The 19,106-nt window shown below is 45.2% G+C and overlaps 1 protein-coding gene across 2 annotated transcripts in view; it reads right to left on the bottom strand.

Moving 5' to 3' along the window:
- Positions 1 to 17,073, bottom strand: part of LOC146182220 (uncharacterized) — a 296,023-nt gene extending 278,950 nt beyond the window's left edge. For both annotated transcript variants that reach the window (XM_084577270.1, XM_084577269.1), the window contains exon 1: positions 16,972 to 17,073. The gene's annotated coding sequence lies outside the window, so the exon portion shown is untranslated. The remainder of the gene's footprint in view (positions 1 to 16,971) is intronic.
- Between the last annotated feature and the right edge of the window lie 2,033 nt (positions 17,074 to 19,106).

Here is a 19,106-nt window from a genome sequence, read left to right on the forward strand (position 1 = left end):
ATGGCACTGAAGTCCTCTGAAAGAGGGCTCTCGCTTTACGCTTTCACAATTTTGTTATGGCGCACACTCGCTCAGCTCTGCACTCTCTTGGTTGCGCCAGTCGTCCCTTCGGCGTGACGCAAGTAGAAAGGAACGGAAAAGAAGCAATCATAAATTTGAGTGGGTAAACCGAGCTATACCCTTCTGGAGGCGTGACCTTTGATGCTCTTTGAAGTAGCTTGTTTCTATCACGAATCGTAATTTCATTTTTGTCACCCTAGCATGCAGATGCACTTTTTAAGGACTTAAGAGCCTGCTAGGACAACCAGTGGGTTAAGAGAAATGCCGCATGACAGCTTAAGCCGTTGCAGATGGACTGTGGGAGTGCGCCAGCACTTAAGACACATGTAATCGCATATCGTTTCGACACCTGGGGCAAGAGCAGTGCTAAAAAAACAGAGTGTAACAAGTTGATTCATTCTGTTCCGCCAACTACTCATCCTCTAAGGTGTTCCTAATCCCCCCCTGCTACCCTTATGAGCATGCGAGTTACACGAGAGCAGGAATGAGAGGAGGCGAGAGCATAGTATATAGCGCAATTACGTCGGTAGAGGAGGGCACCAGCATCAGCCGAAAGGATATATGCGCACGCTTCCTACACCTAAGAGGATTGTTTTGGCGGTAGAAGACCGCCAAAACAATCCTTTTTTTTTTATCGAAAGCCAACACTTTTCCCCAATTCCCCTCTCGGGGCAGCGGGATCCTGAAAATCTTAAAACTGAAACGTCAGCGAACAACGCGGGGTGCTAACGTAGCGCTGCACTGCAAAGCAGCAGTGCGGCGCGCCCGGCTCCCTATCAGCTCACGCCCATGTATGTGTTAAGGCACTAAGCTTAGCTCTACCATTTTTTTTTGTTTTTTTTAAACAGGCGCAGGCACAAAGGAGGCTTTATCTGCAGTAAATGGGACCACATCGTCATCCGCATAGTAAGCCTAACCAAAACTTCTAACGTTCTTTCAGAGATTATCAGGCTGTCATCAAGTTAAGCGAAGTTTTTAGAAGCTTGTAGTCCTATGATTAGCTCTCTTTGCTTCTCCTTAAGAAAGCGTCACTTAAGGGCTTGTGATCTAGTAAGATTAGAGTAAGTACTCGCGTACAGAACGCGATATGTTTTCGCTGTTTCTTTGCATTTTTATCTGTTGCCTGTTTCTCTATACAGCGACAGTATTTTAGGGGCTTTCTCCCGGTTGGGTGGCTTAGGTACAACGAAGCGCCGCGCTCATTCGTCAGCATTCAGTAACTTCAGGAATGACGCTGTGGAACGGGAACGAAGAAGTCACAACACTGAGCTGTCTGTGCTTAAAAGCTATTTCAAAAACTTTTCAGATGCTTATTTTTGACGTTGGGCATTTCGAGCCACGTTACTGATTAAGCAAATATAAAAAAGACATTTGTCGTTATAGCCCCATTAAATTTCGCCGAATATTATAGGCCTTTGACATTTAAATTTAAAACGTTCTGCTCTATACCGTACATGGTGTCTACCTTGTTGTAGATTCTACCTGCAAAGCCCATGCAGACGTATCCCCGATAAATATTTTTTTTTATTTCGTAAATAATCAAACAACGGCACTTGGTATATCCGTGCTCTTCCTGAACTGAGCTAAGGCATCGCACTTTTGTGCTGCACGCTTAAAAAGTCTGGACATTGATTTGGTCAAACTGGGTGAAGAGAGACATTAAACAAAAATCCGGAAAGGCCAATTTTGTACTCCCTGTATAGCGATGAGCCGCGAATACATTTTGACCCGGATGTTTGGTGTGGTATAATGAATTTATTTTCACTTTATTCGCTATTCACCTTTCTCGTTGTTGGTCATTAGTTTAGATGAAGTCAAGCCGAGCGTTAGCTAGACCTCGACAGACGAGATCGACGCTCGCGAACTCGTGAACTATGTCCGGATCCCATATTTTGTTAGCAACTGCTACCAGCCTTTTTTTTTCTTTTCTTCACTTTGTATGCGTGTATACGTGTGTGTGTGTGTGTGTGTGTGTGTGTGTGTGTGTGTGTGTGTGTGTGTGTGTGTGTGTGTGTGTGTGTGTGTGTGTGTGTGTGTGTGTGTGTGTGTGTGTGTGTGTGTGTGTGTGTGTGTGTGTGTGTGTGTGTGTGTGTGTGTGTGTGTGTGTGTGTGTGTGTGTGTGTGTGTGTGTGTGTGTGTGTGTGTGTGTGTGTTTGAGAGAGAGAGAGAGAGATAGAAAAGGGCCTTCCTTCATGCGTGTGTGCGCGCGTGTGTGTGAGAGAGAGAGAAAAGGGCCTTCCTTCGTCAAGGAAGGCCCTTCACGAGTGCCCCCCCTCCCCCTTCCCAATAACGTATAAATTATCTGGGATAAACACTTCTCATTTGCATTGCATATGAGCCTCTGCAGATCGCTCCACTGAATACCACACACCATCCGGGAACGGGTCTTATCGCAAGCGTATTTCTTTTTGGATGCAATGGAGGTGCAAAAGAAAAAAAAAACATGCCTGTGCACCTTAATGAAGAGAATAACCGAGCTAGTAGAGACTAAACCTTTAACAATGTAAGCGGGGCTAATTATTGCTCACCTTCATTGCGATACCTCAAAGCTGTAGAATTAAGCGCCCGGCTGCATGCAGAACATGCTTGAATTTTCACGTACTCACCGCCATTACTCGTTAATCCTATTACTGCGCTCTTTAGTTGTCGATGGTGATCGGCGGACCGCTAGCTTGGCCGTTACTGATCGAAAGGGATTTTAAATAGTGATAGCAGAAGTTTGACTTTGGTGGCTGTTCGTGCGTTTGATTAGGCTACAGCTCTCAGCCCTATCTACAATTGTCCTCAACATTTTTTCTCTAATGTATATCTGCGGTAGAGCTGTTGTTGACTGGTGTAATGCATGGCCGAACCCGCCTGAATTAATTTACAACTTGAACCTCAACCTTGACCTTTACTGGCCTTTCTTTATTTTAAATTTATTCGGTTTACCCTGAAGCTGTTGTTTCCTCAGATCATGTGAGTTTAAATTTTAGATAGCACTTGCTTTTATACAAATTCATTTAGCAAGTGATATCATATATTAAATAATATTATTCCGCTTTCTTTACGTTAACTAAATGCCTTATATTCTGTGGCATCATTATTCCGAAGATGACGAAGAAACCTTTCAGTAATGATCTCACTGAGTGTACTTGTGCGAGCTCATTCTCAGCAAGGGCTACAAAGAAACAACTATGACATCTGATATGCGTCGCCCTTCCAGCAGCCTTTCTCCTTTCTTCCCAGTATCAAAGTAAGAAAAATAGAGAGGGCGCTTAAGCTTCGTCTTAAAATTAAGAAGAAACGCGATAGCGTAGTTTAAGCATAGGAAAGTGCATATACTTACACCCTTGCGCAAAAGCGGAGAAAACATGCGTTTTGACAAAACTGCACTTTACCTTTTTCTAGCAATGAAGCGGTTATTTCTAAGTTATGTATAGGGTAGCCTCACTAATATGCTTCCCATCTTCTCCAAGCAAAGTATTCGCATGCATCTTTCTATAAAAATAAATAATAATTGCTGTGTTCGCGTGGTCTCTCCACTTTTGCACAGTGGTGTACGTGACACTTGCTGTTGGGCTAGTTGGTTCAAATCCATATTTGGGAACACAGCGCGGAACAGGACGCAACACAAGAAAACGAAGGTAGACAGGACGGAGCGCTGAACTGACAACTTTTATTTCAAAAGAAAGAAGGTGACCCGTATTTAAGCGGTGCCTATCATAACACGTGATCAATTCAGGGGGAGAAAACACTGCTAAAAAACCTTTCTTGAAGAAAAAATTGGCCAAAGACAACAAAAATGTTAAGAGGGATAATCTGTGACAAATAATTTCTGCTACATGAAAGTTATCTCCAGTGCTGATAATCAGAAAAAAAAAATATGAACATTTAAAAGCGAAAACAGGACAATGTTTCTACAAACAAGAATGTGAACATGGTACTAATCGCAATGAAAAGAGGTAAAGGTTTTTTTGAATTCTAGAAATAAAAACATTGACAGGACTGTGAGCATGACGATAACAGGATAAAAGCCTCCTTTAAAATCCTCCTTTGACGTGCGCAGTGGTGAGTCTGTTTTGAAGGCCAAAAATGAAGTGAAGAAAATGTGCAAAAAACTAAACCTGCAGCAACTTTGCAATTCTATTAAGGGTAGTAAAAAACTTAGCCTAGAAATGTTTTTTACATCAAAGACGCATAAACCAGGTGTTCCTCTCCGTGTTATCGTGTCAGAAACAGGAACTTGGCAAAAGTGTGTAGGAGAGTTTCTGCAACAACATCTTAATAATCTACCTCTTTTAGACCCGTTCTTGGTAAAAAAATTCGGGCGATGTTGTAGAATTTTTGAAAACACAGCAGAAAAAAACAATTCTAGGTTTCTCAGTAGACGTCAAGGATCTTTATTATTCCATTCCCCATGATGACCTTCTCAGTTGTATTAGTGAATGTATAGATAATTATGGCGCGGTTGCCTTTCAAAATGAATGTGGCATTCCTGTAGTAGGTTTCTTGGATCTTTTATCAGTGTACTTTCAATCAACTTTCGCCGCGTGGAATGACCATGTGTTTCTGCAGACACAAGGTATCTGCATTGGATCTGCCATAGCGTCGGTTTTAAGCAACCTGTATCTAGCTAAACTTGACAATGCTATTATTAGACGGGTGGAAGGAACGAAGATCCTTAAGGCCTTCCGGTTTGTTGATGATTTTCTGGTGCTCTTTGATTGCAGTCATGAAGTGTTTAATCTGGAAGTAGAAGCAGCCTTAGATTTGTTTTCACAGTGCCTGACACCCTAAGTTTTAACTCATGAGCGGCCCGAAGAAGACGTGTTACAATTCCTTGAACTCAGTCTCGAATTTAAGACAGATCATATATGTTGGTCATACAAACCCAGGGGCAATAAGCCCATCCTTCCGTTTGACTCAGCTCACTCTAAGCTTGTAAAAAGGAATATTGTTCAAGCTGTTTAAAAAATGCTTTGACAAAATCTTGCAATCACTGCATTGAAAAAAGTTTCTTAAGGCAGACAGCCAGATTAGAACAAGCAGGCTACCCTCCTAAGCTGTTGGCCTCTGTTGCTGAAGGTATGCTGAATAAGTCAAAAAGACCTTTAGCTGAAAGACAACAGATGCGCAGAAAAAATTTGGTTGTTCTGCCATACAAGCACCAAATTTCCCACAACCTGAGAAAAATTGGAAAAAAAAAGTTGGTGTAGAAGTAGTTTTCAGTGCCCCTGAGCGTTTAGCACGTCTCTGCAATCGTGTAAATAAACCTAAAAAAGTAAGGAACATTTGCACCACTCGCCACCAGCAGCCCTTTGTTCAGTGTTCAAAGTCGGTTATTTATTCCAATCCTCTGTCTTTCGGCAAAAAGTACATTGGTCAGACGGGTCGTTGCCTAAACGAGAGATTGAAAGAACACAAATACAGTGTAACCGTTCAAAAGTCGCGCCATCTGGGCATTCATTGTAGGGACTGTGAACATGCGGAATCAAGATGCTTACCAGAATTCAAAAAAACCTCAGTGATAGGGAGACATGTCGATAAGCTAACGCGTGAGATTATGGAAGCTGCCAGCATTCAAAGGATGAATGATCAGTGCGTAAGCATGCCTTCAATTCTACTGTCAGAAAAAGAAGTAGCCTTTCTCTCAAGATAGTACAGATTTTAACAGAGTTCGAAAAACTTTCACCTCTTTTTGGTTGTGTTTTGTAGTCGTTTATCGTTGACAATCTTTTGTGCCGTGTTTTTGTTGGGCTTTTATCCTGTTATCGTCATGCTCACAGTCCTGTCAATGTTTTTATTTCTAGAATTCAAAATTACCTGTTTACCTCTTTTCATTGCGATTAGTACCATGTTCACATTCTTGTTTGTAGAAACATTGTCGTGTTTTCGCTTTTAAATGTTCATCTCTTTTTTCTGGTTATCAGCACTGGAGATAACTTTCATGTAGCAGAAATTATTTATCAGAGCTTATCCCTCTTAACATTTTTGTAGTCTTTGGCCAATTCTTTCTTCAAGAAAGGTTTTTAGCAGTGTTTTTTCCCCCTGAATTGATCACGTGTTATGATAGGCACCCCTTAAATTCTTTTGAAATAAAAGTTGTCAGTTCAGCGCTCCGTCCTGTCTACCTTCGTTTTCTTGTGTTGCGTCCTGTTCCGCGCTGTGTTCCCAAATGTGGTGTACGTGGACGAGGTGTACGTGGAACAGCAGCCAATAACTCTGTAATATCACACCGCTGAAGTCAGAGCTGAAGCGTCCACTCTATTTACTTCCTACGCTGCATGCCATCAACATTTTTTTTTTTTTATGACAGGGTTGCATACGCTACCACGTAATAACATCTTCATAAATTGCGAGGACGCTTATAAGACACGCAAGGCGCCTTTAACAGCATATTTTTGTTCCGCGATTTTTTATGTTTGAGAGACTGGTACAAGGATTGGTAAACTGTTAACCGTCTTTAATTGTTTCGTTTATTAGGGAGCAAGGCGTAGTACCTTTCTGACTATGGGAAACTACACTAACAAAGAATATAATGCAATAGGAGGTACAGCCTTGACCAAAAGTCCTGAAGCCAAAATATTTTCCGGCGCCTTTAATAAGTGAAGGGCTTGAAAATGCTTTAATGTGCTTCCTTGTTGTCACGAGAAATCATTTTCCTGGAATTTAAAATCCCATTTGGCATTTAATGATGGCGTGACGGCTTCATTTTGCCGATGAGACGAAAATAATTTGCCTTCAGGGCTTTTGACCAAGACTGTACCCATGTGGTCGGTTGAAATTCTTAGCGCAAATCACCCTAAAACTAGACTAACAGATGGGCGGTAAATTAGAAGGAAATAGTGCGGCACCACCCTGAAAACTGGCCAAAGGATGGTTGCCTCAAAATTTTCGTATGGACCGAGTGCATTTATTTACACGTTTTCTCCATACTGTAGTCTACGACGCCTTTTCGGCCGCATGAGGTCTATACGATAGAATTAAGTACCAGGGCAGCATAGGTTGCACACACCAATCGGTTTGTGCACTAAGCAAGAAGGCACGATCCAGAACCAACGGTTTACAAACGGAACAAGGATTACGAAGACGATGCTAGGTACGGGGGGGGGGGGGGGGGGGGGCACGCGGGAGAGACTCGGAGCCATGTTGCGACATTGCCAAACGTGGGGACAGCAGGGGAATAAACGCAGACTGAGGCGGCCTTGTGTTTGCCCTGCTTCTTCTATAGAAATAGCACGCCCATGGATCTTCTATAAAGTGGAGGCGGGCCCTATTTCGCCTGTACATCACCTTCTTTGGAAAAAGGAAAAGGAAAAGGACGTCATACAACGGAAAGGAAACCAGAAGAGCAGAAGAAATGCGTGCTGCATTTCGACGAACGATGAACCGGAGCCCTATCAGTCGATTCGCACGTAGCCTTGCGTCAACCGGCTCCCTATCGCCGCTTTTGACATGCTAAACTCGAAAGCAAAGAAATGCGCACACCTCAAGCGAGAAGCCCGTTCAATTTTAAGTGGCTATCTTGGTGGAATGACACTGTTTCAGAGCCGTTCCCAGCCAATGCAGGCTTGTTCACGCAACTGCTCTTTGTGTTACTGAAGAAAGAGGTGTGCTGTACCTGGTGTTTGTTTTTTTGTTTTTTTTTTTTCGTTGTCCTTTTTGTTTTCTCTTGCCATTTGGACAAAACGCTATTGTCTCTGATGAGACCGTTCTCTATTAGGTTCTTTAGTGTTTTGTGTAGTCCCTTTTTGATTATGCCAGTCCGTGCGAAGAAACATTGCCCCAGTTCTGACTGAACTGTGAAAAAGGTAATTTCCAGCGCGCCTCTTTGTGCGCAGTGGTACGCCTCCTTAAAACCACAGTTCTGCACGGAAGAGTTCCCAAATTTTGCAGTCTTAAGGCATTTGGAAGTTTATGATATTTTATTCATGAATGACTTCAGTGCTTAAATACATGCATTTATTCTATTTATTACTTTCGCCCAGCTTCCAAATTCTGCTTTCTTATTTTCTGCTGCGGGGCATACGAATACTTGAGTGCGCCGTTCTAATGACGATGTACTGTGACCGCTGTGCTGCGGTGCGCCGGATTTAGTTTTTTTTTTTTTCAAGAAATTTAAGCCAGTTTCTGACAGTGTGGTACAGATAAAAATGAACAGAGGGAAAAACCACAGCAAGGCGTTTTCAAATGATCATACCTACTGTGTCAGACAGTGACTAGAATAGTGACTGACAAAAGTTGTCTTTGAAGCATTTGCTGGTCGTGGTGGTTCAGCTCTTTGATAACCCAATGAATTTGAGAGAACACGGTAGGGAGACCGTTTCCTCTGTGTCAGTTGTATAAGCGCGTAAGTGATGAACAGAAAGATTTGGTGTATTTATGGCAGATGCTAAAGTTACCATCGCAAGCAAAAATTGGTCACCAAAATTCGGCACGTAATGCAGGTGCAACAGTAGTTTCACAATATAACACATCAGATGTGGACGCGGAAGCCTGAAAACAATGTCCAGCTATATGAAGAAGGAAATGCTGAAAAAAGAGGCAGACCTCATCGCCGAGTGAGCTCTGATTGCTGTTATGACAATTGCTAATAGAAAACTGATCATCATACTCACAAATGCTCCACATGTGCTCGCAGAGTAGCAATACCTCAAAGCTACAGTGTCTTCGAAACGTGACAGATATGTGAAACGAGAGTATGCCGGATTAGTAACGGTGGATGTAAGCTTTCTCGTGTGTATTTCAGGTTGTCTTTAACAAGAATGCATCGGTTGGCTGCCACTCACATTTTCCACCTACACTTCCGTTGTTTTTCCCCTTAACGTTGCTTATGGACTAACTGTCGCAAGAGGGCACATAATCTTTCGATAGGCTGTAGATACCGAACTCGCTAGCAAGAAATTGAACTGCATTAAGATGACACTGTCGAGTCCGACAAGATAAAAATTGTCCTCTTCGCTGTAACCTGTTTCCGCAATGGTCAGGTGGAGATGGTTATTATCCTTGTTAAAATCACCTTAATGTAAAACGTCCGTCACTACGTTACATGATTTACTTGGTAATTCTTCTTTTATAGCAAAAGCCGATTTAAAAGAAAACCTCGATAATAAAGGTCGATGGACTGCAGCGCCAGAAAATAGAGCCTAACTATAATGTCAAAATAGCTAAAACCAATTCTGCGAGAGCAGAGTGCTGTGTCAACGGATCCACTTTACGTATTGTGATTATTGGAAGTCCACGCTGAAAATATAGCGACTTTTTACGCTTTTTATTTTTAGTGCGTAGCACTACTAGCCGCAATCACGGATTTCGCCGATGTCTGTCCGAAGCCGCTCACTCTCTCTCTCTCTCTCTCTCTCTCTCTCTCTCTCTCTCTCTCTCTCTCTCTCGCTCTCTCTCTCTCTCTCTCTCTCTCTCTCTCTCTCTCTGTCTTCGTTAACTTGAAGTGGAGAAAGAGAAGGCGGCTACGCACGCGTCTCGCGGCTCAGCATTGAGGAAGTGGAGCGTGCGCCATCCATCTCTCCGTGAACTTGAAGAGGAAGAAGGGAATGTGGCGACGCCCGCCTCACGCGACTTAACACTGAAGGAGCGGAGCGACAGCATGATGCACCCAGTTAGAGAGTAAGACAGTAAGAAAGGGGCGTGTCAGTTGCGGACGTAGCGGCCGTCGCTCGGCAGCGTTGCACATGCGTGCGGGCGTTTGCTTCGCGTCGCAATGGATGAAGCCGGGCCACCTGGCACTGCAGCGCAGGTTCGCCATGTTGAAGTGCAACGGTTACGAAGGCAGAACCGCAAAGCCGGAGGCCCATAAATCGAGAGTCGGTGGAGACGCGGCCGTTTGGATGCTCACGTTCACGCAAGGCTGGCAGCAAGAGCGGACGAACATAAGTCACCTTCGTCAGCTCAGAAGAATTTCCATTCCAAGGGGGAGTTAAGTTTGCGGGCTTCTCCTAGAAACGAAGTGTTCACCGTGGGTCCACTGTCGCGGGGGAGATACCGAAGGGGCGGCCAAGGTCAAGTGGCAGCTTGACGCGAGTTTATTTATTATGGTCGCGCAGGCCGTCGCTCTTCCGAAGCGGTATAGGAACATATGGAAACGGGCGACGCCATCGGTTTTGGTTTGTTCTGATTCTCGGAAAAGTCGCGCTTCGACCGTGCCGCCAAGGAGGCAAACCAGAACAGTTAAAAAGCACAGCGTAGGCGCAGTGGTTGTGGATTCGGCACTAACTGCTGTCTCTCGGTTTGAGGGAAAAGGGCGCGGAGGCCATAAATCGCAGCGAAACACGGGGTGTGGAGAATGCGCGGCAGAGGGATCTGCTGTCGGTGTCTTCTCAGAAAGACGCCTGGATATACGACCCTTTGAAAGCGCCGCACGCGCGCAACCGACCAAGGTCAGCGATCGGAATGTTTGGGCCTTAGATTGTGTGTTTTGAAAGCGCAACCGTCGGCGCTATTTCTCTTTCTGACTGCAGGCCACCTCTTGCGTGAGCTGAGGGAAGATATTGGAGAGAGTGTAAATCGCAGATGTGTGTGGTAATGCATGAAAGGTATAGCGAGGATAAGCGGTGCTACGCACCTACTTCTCATTTGATTAACTATTCAAAGCGGCCATATTTTTGTTTATTTAGTGCCTGCTTTACTAGACCGAAGGGGTTCTTTGTAAGCTCAAGAGTTTCCGAAAATGATGATTTTCTGGAAGGTTAGCATTTTCTTCCTGCCCCCCCCCCCCCCCCCCCCTTATTTATTGCTTGCACAGAAATCCGGTGAAGCGCAGCACATCGTCTCCTTTCCTTTCCTTCATCAATTCCATCGCCGCAATCAAGCCTTTCCCTGCCGTCCAGGTAAACAGTGCTAAAGGAAACAATGTGGCAAGCGGACTGCTGCCTCCAGGGACAGTTGGAGTCGGCTAAGGAAGCCAGCCCGTCTCTTTAAGTCTCCTCAGGCGAAAAGCGTGCTCATGTCTCCGATAACACACTAAGGAAACCTTGCATAGAGAAAACAAGTCGAAGAGAAAGTCGAGAAATAGAGTCAGAGCATATATTCAGAGTAGTCTGCGAAGTGGGTATTGAAGCTCCCGGAGAGTTCTTTGTGGGCCTATTTCAGTCTGTTCTTCAGAATTACGCTATACCGACGTGCAGGAAGAGTTCCCGCTGCAGATCATCTTATGCGTAATAGCACGAATACGTCGCAAACACTTTCGGATTCTCCCTTCCTTCATTTGCCTGCGACACCGTTCTCTATCTCAAGGTATGCGCAAGAATATTTCTGACGTCTGGCATTTTACGAGCAAGGGATCAGGCATTATTTCGGGACGAGAGGGCGACAACTAAATTATTCGTGGCAGTACCTCAAGCCTCCGACGACACATTGCGAACATCTCCCAGTTCCGGGCGGCCACATGTAGTACGAGATTGAGTGAACTGAGGTCCCGTCTAGCAAAGCAGTACATCTTCGCTAGAAGCGGCTGAGGAGAAAGAGATAATAGAGTGAACGACGAACGGAAGAGCAGAACCAAGTGGTTGGATGAAGCACTGCAGGACATTGGCCCACACTCTGTTGCTCTGCTTATTTGCCATCTCAGTTGCCGGGCCCATCTGGGACTGGGCCGTCTTTCTCGTAAGGTCTGGCCTGCGCATGGATGAATGTCTCCGGGAATCTTAGCTGCAAGTCAGAAATGCGGAGGAGAAACACAGATCGCTAGAAGAGCGCGTATCTTTGAGCTTGCTTGCGTGCGTGTGTGTGTGTGTGTGTGTGTGTGTGTGTGTGTGTGTGTGTGTGTGTGTGTGTGTGTGTGTGTGTGTGTGTGTGTGTGTGTGTGTGTGTGTGTGTGTGTGTGTGTGTGTGTGTGTGTGTGTGTGTGTGTGTGTGTGTGTGTGTGTGTGTGTGTGTGTGTGTGTGTGTGTGTGTGTGTGTGTGTGTGTGTGTGTGTGTGTGTGTGTACGCGCGCGCGCGCGTCGCGTTCGTGCCAAGCTCAGACCGAGCATTGCCGCTTTATATTTTATGTCCGTGGTATATTCATCCTGTTGCTGCTATAAGTAACACGTAACACCGTCGGAATCTGGGACATTACGATCTGTTGTCATAAGAAGAGTTGAAAGAGGATCAGAAGTGACCTATCACAGAGGGGGGAAACACTCTGTTGTATAGAAGCTTGGCTTCTCTGGGGTTGCCGTCGTGTGGTTCCAAACTCGACTCGCACGCTCGGCTATAGCTATTAAGTGTTGTACAAAGGTAGACGAAACACTTCACGAGTAAATAGAAGGTCAGTGTTCGCGTGTAGATACTCGTCCACTACTCTCCTACAGGTCCTGCCATTGGTTGCCTATCCGCTTCATCGATTTAGACATCATAGGCAGAACTGAGTGGGAACGAAGTTTGGAAGCAGCAAGCGGGAGGTGTCAGTTCGGAGTAACAGTAGTAAACAGATACCAGGAGATCATCGGCGCGTCTACTAAGGAATCGTAAGTCGGGATAATGGCATGTCTCAGATCGAAGAAACCGGCTTGTGATTGCAACCTCGGTAACACGGACTAAGTTTCTTGATGCTCGTTGGGCTTTTGGCAGGATTGGGAAACTGTTTATACTGACTTGTGGAAGTGAAGAGAATAAATGCATCTTTCAAATTGTGGAGGGAAGAGAATACACGCATCTTTCATTATCATGCAGTTGGAAAATGAGCAGAGCAGAATACTTTAACTTGATAAAGAAATATAGTAACGATAGAAATAGGTTTTGTGATAATAGAGAAGCAATGAATTACTGGCGCTCTGCCGTTACCGTGAATGAAGGTGCATGAAGGTGCATATAAAGACTCACAAAACGTTATGCACATTAGACAGCTTATAATCTTTTGTGGACATCTAATTTATTGCCAAGATTATTACGGTTTCGTTTAGCAGTAGAAAGTGCGTAGTTAGCATTGTGGAGGGTTTTAGCCTACTTATTCCTTTCAAGAACGCAGGAGTGCCTCATTGTTGACTTCGACTCATTTTAGAGATTTAGCGTAGCGCGTTCTGCGATCCGCTCTAGCAGGCCTCCACTGCACATATACCTTGGCGTGCCATTAAAGGCCTGCTCTGTTGTTCCAGACTGCTCCGTTATTTCAAACTAATTGTGCTACAAGTTAGCAGTTAGACCAGTACGCCTAAGCTGCGATCCCTTCAAATTATGCAAGTTAGCGCTCGTGTGTCCAATGCACTTCCTTCGTCCTCGTCTAGGTGCACGCTCTTTTTTTGTTTTATTTGCATCATGCATTACTAACAAGCCCAAGCCTACACGGCTGTAAAGAGCTGTACTCCGACGTTTGCCCCACATGATCAGTCAATATTCGGCAGAGCTACCGCATGTACTTTGCTTTTAGATTATGTTTTGCAAATTATTCAATGCGCCAGAACTTCTATTCAGCGTTTTCATAAAGATTTTGCGACTTTTATTCGGGGCTCTTCCATGGAACCCCCACCATGGTGGTGCAGTGGTCATGGCTCTAGGCCGCTATGCCAAGGATGCTGGATCTAATCCTGGCCTCGGCGACCGCTTTTCACTGGAGGCCAAAAGCTAGGCGCCCGTGTGATGTGCGATGAACAATGTGCGTTAAAGAACCCCAGGTGGTAGAAATTTCCCGTAGCCCTCCACTACGGCGTCTCTCTTAGCCTGAGTCGATTTGGGGTGTTAAAGTCAGTAAAAATCTTCCATGGAACACATGCGACATGGTTGCCTTTTTCGATTTGTAAGCACCTGTTTATTTATTTCAGTTTCACAAAAGCGCCTGTAGAAAGCATTAATTTAAATGCTTTTCCCTACTGCTCTTTATCGATTGATGTTTGAAGTTAGAAGTTGTTTTTGTTTTTTTTTTGTTTTTGCGAAGTTTACTGCCTCAGGGCATAAAAGGAATGTTATGATGGATGAAGGGTGTGGTCGAATAAATTAAAAAAAGGTTGGCTGATGAAATTAAATCGAGGGGTGAACGATGATGCGGTCCCAGCGTCCAAACGGCATATGACTGCGGATTATGGAGGGAAAGGCAAGCTGCCATCAGGTGCCGGATCCGCGTCGGCTTCAACGCTGGACATTGCCACAGCAGGTGATGGATGTCAGCTCCTATATTTCTAGACTTGCAGACGGGGCACTCAGGGTGTGGATATTTCTACGAAGATGACGAAGCGGGCAGTGGCGCGGGGCGGAGCGGTCGCGCCAGGTCCGCTGGCCATTAAAGCATATTTCATCGTCATGTTATCACGTTGTTCTGTTCCTGTTGTGTCGCAGTGTTCCATTGCTTGTCATGCCACCACATAACATTTGGTTGGATCCTCGCCTTGCACCGTCGAAGACGACCATACGCCGGGTCCATCGACCGAGAGCCCGTGGAGATCACCGCCCAGCTTTGCCCCAGCCCTCTGTGCTCAGACCCGACCAGCCACTCTCCCCAGCCCCGTCCCCAGCCCTGACCACAACACATGACGACCAGGAAGAGCCCAAAGCCGACCCCACCGACCCCACGACGAAGCGACCTCATGACCACTCGAGCGAAGACAGCACCCCCGCCCAAGCCGTTCGGCGTGTCCATGAGCCTTGGCCTTCGGCAAACGGTGAAGATTGGACCTTATGCTCCGGGGCAAGCATTCATCCCATCTTCGCATTCATTGTGGTGTCAAGCGTTTGATATCTTTTCCTGTGTCTGTGTTCATCGTCACTTCATGCAATGGATTTCTAGCAATCGATCGGGACGATTACTCGGTGGCCCCGGGTAGTGCTACGAAGATGACGAAGTGGGCAGTGGCACGGGGCGAAGCGCTCGCGCCAAGCCCGCTGGCCATTAAAGCATATTTCATCGTCATGTCATCACGTTGTTCTGTTTCTGTTGTGTCGCCGTGTTCCATTGCTTGTCATGCCACCACGTAACAATATAATTGTCATTTTCGGATCACTGCTGGTGTTAGGGCCACCCCAACTCTAATTCCCCGAAGCGCCACCTCCTCTGCACGGGTTAGACGGCGGGGGAGGCTTACACGGAGGTATAAAAGCACGTGTACGGCGCTGGAGGTGCTCCTTTCTTGTTTAAAGCAGGGTAGCATTGTCCAAATTTATGAAGTTTGGCGATGTCGAGGTTGAGTTTGAAAGGCGGGTCGCAGAATCCGCATGGCTTTGAGTTCTTAAACGGTCACGCGGAGTTTGAAGTTTACTCTTAGTTTACTTATACAGAAACTAAAGGACCCCGAACAAAAGGTGCGTACTTGCACCTGACCAGGTTCAGAGCCCCATACAATTTGTACACAGGGGAAACAGCGCGGTACAGATGAAATTGTTTTTTTCCAGTCAAAGATGCAAATTAATAATGGAAAAATACAATATGTATAGTAAATTTCCAGGACATAGCTTCCTTACGCGAGCACAAAAAATGTTACTTTCGCCTCACACTAAGGGCAATATGCACACGGAAACATTACCTATAAAAACATGGCTTCAGAAAAACGGCTTGTTTGAGCCATCTGTAAACTGCGGTATTTGTAACATATTGAAACATTTTGAACATTGCTTGAAAGTGCGCAGTTTAGATGCCTTGCAACGGACCTTGAAAAAAAAAACTAATTTATTTGACTTCACATTCTATTCGGTACCCCACCTATGCTGATGCAGCTCTTGATCTATTTTTGGTAATTGAATTGATATACTAGTACAATTATTGATCGGCACTCTGAATTAGTTGTTTCGACAGAATGTGATTTCTTTCATACGCTGCTCTGAGGACATGCTGGCACGTTCGTACGGTGTGGTTAAAGCGATGCTTTATACCTATATCGAGTCACCTTTCATATAATGCAGTATATAGCGAATACATGCCAAAGAGCACGTGAGACCTGAAGCACAAGCAAAAACCGAAATGCTAGCAACCTTAGTCGCGTTAGGCCTAACTGAGCTAAGGCAGTCGTTAAATTAAAGAAGATGGCGCGCATACGCATCGGCGGTTAGCGTCACTACGTGATATCTTAGAATTGATTACGAGAGTGCTGCAGAAAAACTACATTATTGTGCCTAGTTAACTTTATGCGAAGTGTAAACCTCTTTTTTATAATGCATAAATGTGACACGAAAATTCGCTGTTGCTTCCTTTATTTGTTGAACGATAATCATTGGTTTCCACTGGGCTACTCCTTTCCAGTCGTAAAAGAGATCGGTGATCTCCGCTTACGAAAAAGACCGCTTCTGGAAAGGCGACTGAACTCTGTCGTCTGTCTGCGGATGAAACTCTTTTTGGGAAGGTGTCTTTTTATTCAAATGCCTTTACAGTGCCCGTGTGACACGGATATTAAAGACAAGTAACTTTTCAATTTCACATATCAATCTAAATTTTAGCATGGCATGCGACGAGCTCTCGCGCCTTGAACCAGTAGAAATCTCTACAGGCAACCTGCACTGCATAGGTAGCGCTGCAATTGTCCCGGAGCGTGACTCAAAAATGCTGCTGTTAGCCGTTTGGTTTGCGATGAACAACCGAACATGTTCAGAAGCATTAGAGATACGCGTGTGGCAGATAACTCCCTTTACCAGGTGCTCTCGATGCAGCCAAGTTACCTAACACACGCCACGCAAAGTTTCGACACAGCGTGCAATCTGATCCCTGCAAGCTCATACAGGTGGCGTGAAAACGCTCTAAAAAGTCGCCTCAAAAGTATTTGCTGTTCTCGCTAGGATGTGCGTTACGACGCGGCGATCGACACAGCAAACTTCATTGCAGGTTGCCTACAGCGACTTAGAAAATGCGAACAGACGCAGGCGAAACACGCGCTATACGCCCCGACGGAATGCGCTGGACCAAGCTGTGCATAGCAACGCTCAATTTCACCCCTTTGTTCGCGTACAAACAAGCGTGCCATAGTATAAAACTACACAACTAATCATGAGGTAAAAAGTCCACATACAGATACTCACCGATCTCGTCCATCCTCCCGTGTACTGCCGGGCAGGGTGCGCAGTTTTCCCACTTGATTTTCGATGTCGACGAAACTTATTGCGGGCAGTCGGCGATTTTCAGTCCACTTCCCGCGCACGACGCCAAACATGTCCTTGCTGCCTGCAGCTATCTTGATTTCCGTTACATCGTCCACTCATGAAACGAGATGACGCATCTTGCCCAACTTATTTGTCTTCCTAGTTATTCTCGTCCTCCTCCTCTCCCAGCGTTCTTGATAAGAGACAGTTGGAAAACGGCGCTGGCTAGGCGCGTTGCGGAGCGGGCCCAAACGGTCAGGCATGAGTTGATTGCAACGCGATGACAGCATTCCCCCCCCCCCCCCCCCCCCCCTCTGTAGTTCATCGCTGACCACAAGGCAGCGTTTCTTCGGCACCGCGTCATCTTCTCTGCTACCAGCGTCTATACCGGCGTCGTACGAAGCGAAAATCGGGCGCTGAGGCGAGACGACGTAGAAAGACGCAGCTATCTGGCTATGCCATATCACGAACTCATCTGCGCCGTCCCTTCAAACGAGCTCCTGGTGTGCGCGCCCTCTCGGTAGCCCAGCGCTCATGAACGCTCCGATGCCCACATGGTATCGAAACATGTCCTCCGTGCCGCTAGCATCTTTTCACTACTCCAGGCATTTTGTTTTTTTTTAGGAAGCTAAGATCCAATCCTTCCTGCATCCTTGCTTAAGAGTATAATTCGACGGGTCGTAAATACTAGCGAAACAGAAGTATGCGATGCGTTTTAATGATTGTGAAGCCTGATGCAGAGGAGAATACGTGGACAGAGTTTAAGAAATGACGAAAATGTTTTTTTTTTCTTTTCATAATTACGCAACGTTCGTTGTTTAAAAACAGTGCGATCATTTCTATTTATTGGTACGTCATATGGATACGCGCTGAAGCAGTGCGATAGGTACATCGGTATGATAGGTACATTTTGATAGGTACATCGTGACACAGCATGAGTTTCATGCTGTGTCACGAGCCTTTCTTTAGATAAATACCTACAAAGTAAACACAACACGTCCCCTGAGCCAATTTTGACTCATTTTATAAGAGATCTATGTACTGTCCATAAACAACAGAAATAAAGACATCCATTCCTTTAACAAAACTTGAAGTTGGGCTAGATGGTGCATTGTAACTTGACTGAAGTGACTGATTAGCGCGTGTCCTGTGTGTTCTTCTCTTGTGTGTGTCTTCCCGTGCGCTTTATCTTCAGTCAAGTTACCATTCCTTTAATCAAATATTTTCCGCCACCTAACCTTATATGTTTTGTGTAATTAATAACGAAATATCGCCAAAGCAGCAGAGCACGTAAACGCGGCACTCCATCTCTTCTTTACTGTTAATTGCCAGTGCTTGGAAACAAATATGAAGGGTACACCCAACTGCCTATTGCTTTCCTTTTCAGTCATCAGGCAGCAATATGTAAAAGTCTAATACAAGTCTACCAGCCACCTTTATTCGGTATTATGTGGAGCCACCCGCGAAGCTCGTATGGTGATTCTCATCGTGGTGATGAGTACACTGTGAGTGTGACTCCAGTCTTGCTCTCTTCTCAGCGGACACATCAATACCAAGGATATGCCGTCGAGAGCTGTCACCACGCCACAAACCCAAATTGCAAAGCTATACTCCACGTCTGAAATCAAATTTCTTCAGCTCTAATACACGGCAGCGCAAAGAATTAATGAAGAGCTTGAATTCTTTCTTCTCTGTTTAAGAACGTGCATGCATCTTATGCTGTCCGTCAGTGTACCACAGGGTGACTATCCCGGAGAAAACTGTTGGTGGCATCACATGAACCGGGAATAAAGTGTCATAATATTTAGCCCTAAAATTACAACTACTCTATGCTTTCTCGATAAAGATGATGGTCCGAGCTGATTTTGCTGGAACTATTGTCTAAAATGTGTAAAGCATCATAACACACAAGAGCAAACTTCTATTTCATTTCGCATGATCACATGCTTTTTTCCTTGCAGCAGTGGGCACAAAAAGAATGGCCGCGCATGGAAATGTGAGTAGAAAAAGATACCGACAGAGAGAAAACAGCCCCACTGGCTTTCCCGTCATATGGATCGGCATCGCATGGCGGG

This window comes from Amblyomma maculatum, chromosome 8, assembly GCF_055883805.1.
Source record: "Amblyomma maculatum isolate TAMU_Amacu chromosome 8, ASM5588380v1, whole genome shotgun sequence".
NCBI lineage: Eukaryota > Metazoa > Arthropoda > Arachnida > Ixodida > Ixodidae > Amblyomma > Amblyomma maculatum.